The sequence below is a fragment of the Diorhabda carinulata genome, chromosome 9 (genome assembly GCF_026250575.1).
Source record: "Diorhabda carinulata isolate Delta chromosome 9, icDioCari1.1, whole genome shotgun sequence".
Lineage (NCBI taxonomy): Eukaryota > Metazoa > Arthropoda > Insecta > Coleoptera > Chrysomelidae > Diorhabda > Diorhabda carinulata.
Genome location: NC_079468.1, coordinates 6,302,019 through 6,304,027, shown reverse-complemented (window position 1 = coordinate 6,304,027; position 2,009 = coordinate 6,302,019). Strand labels below are relative to the sequence as shown.

The 2,009-nt window shown below is 35.5% G+C and overlaps 1 pseudogene; it reads right to left on the bottom strand.

Annotated features, from left to right (window-relative positions):
- Positions 1 to 243: 243 nt before the first annotated feature.
- On the bottom strand, positions 244 to 1,315 carry LOC130898077 (polyadenylate-binding protein-like; annotated as a pseudogene).
- Between the last annotated feature and the right edge of the window lie 694 nt (positions 1,316 to 2,009).

Sequence of the window (2,009 nt, the reverse complement as noted above, 5' to 3'; positions counted from 1 at the left end):
AAGATCCTTGTAGATTTATCCCTCGTGGTGGGTTTCGGATACTGAAAGTGTACTTGAAGTTTCCTGTTCGATTACCAGATGAGTCCCCAACATCTACAAAATCTTGCCCATCAAGCGGCATTCCAGTATATGGCGAAGCTCCACCTTGTTACTTAATCTTATGGATGTTTGATCTGACAATCTGGGGCTAGCTCGTATTTGAGTCATTTGTGCTAATCCATAAAAGCGCTGGTAGTTGGATTACTAGGAACAAAAAACCGCTGGACGCTCCGGTTGAATTAATTGACCCATCAGGTGCATTCGCATATTTGTCATACGTTGCATGTATTGATAAGTAAAATGAGCTCTACAATCTGCTTTCAGTTACTACTTTTGCAACTTCTTTTAGAGAGGAGAAGCATATGAAACCGAAACCTTTACTTCGATCTTCTTCTAACATTACTTATGTTGAAATTATGATCCCAAATGGTGCAAATTCTTTGGGAACGCGTTCATCCAAGTTTTTAACGTAGAGGTTAACAACTTAGTATTGATTGAGTCTCTCCATTTTCAAAGCTTTAAAATGACGTTTCAATTCTTGTTGTCGCCCTTCCGACATATCAAATTTTTTCTTCTTACACCTTGTTACTATTTAAGCCTTCAACTGCAGATTCTGCTGCTTCTGTAGTTTCAGATCAGAACAAAACCAAATCCTTTTGATTTGCCATCATCGTTACTCATTCATTCAGAGCTCGTTATTTTACCATATCATTCAAGCATAAAAAGCAATTCTTCTTCGGAAAAATCTTCTCCAAGTTCTTAACGTAAAAGTTAGTGAACAATTCTACTTTCTCCCCAAGTTTCTTTTTTCTTTCTTCGCAGGGAATGAATCGGCCTACTCGTACATAAACTTTCTCACATCAGCAACATACCATTTACTTTTTGGATCCGTAGCCTTTACCCGCTCTGTTTTCATCTTCAGGTAGGTACAGCAGAGGATATTACCAAATAGTGAAAAAGTATCTTATATCGCTTTATTATCAATAGAGTGGTACAGATTTTTAATTTAAACATTTCTAACGTCAGATTTTTGCAAGGAAAGGTCTCATATAATTCGAATGGGCCTGCCTTTTATCAAGTCAAAATTCATGGTATCCAGAGCGCGCTTCGCATCACCAGGTTGCTTGAAGTTCACATAAGCATAACTACAATATCTACGAGTAATAAAGTCTCTGAAAACACGAATTGAGAGAACGAGACCAGCTGATGAAAATTTTTTAAAAAGCGTGCTTTCAGTAATATCTGCATTCAAATCCCAGACGTACAAAGACGCCATGAGGTAATTGGGAGGTCATGGATTCATTCAGTTTATTTCACTTTTTCACAATATTTTACGATTTTTTTAATATTTTTTGTATTTTTTGTTTCAAAATTATTATTTTTTCACATCAAACACTAACTCAGAACTAATAATTCAACGTAGTGATACATTCTGATAGACAGTTTATTATCGTAGGAACCTCAGGAGCCTAGATCTTTATGTATTAAAGGATTACTGTCATTTGGGAAACAAGGGAAACGAGAAGGATAATATACTGGCCCGTAACATCTACGTGGCATAAGAAAATGCACTTACAACTTAGATTTCAAGAATAAAAAATGATATGGAAAATAAATACTCTGTACGGTTCTTCCAGGATCGAATCACTTCGAAAACTTTCCATTTTTTAGTAGAAAATGGAAAAATATTTGAATCTTTTTGAAAATATTTTATATGCGATCAGTGGCTTTGTTAAGACACTCATCTAAGACTTTGGAAGTATCTCATCAGGTTTGGTCTAATTGAAAGTGGTGTATGCAGATGCCATGTGGAAATGAAAGATCACTAAGTAACAAAATTTTCTGTCTTCACAAGTGAACGTAGAAAATGCTGTTTATATGAAACTTGTATTGGAAACGAACTGTAGATGGCAGTGTAACTTTATCCCCATATATTTAATCTTTGTTTAAAAAACCTCGAATGGAGGGTA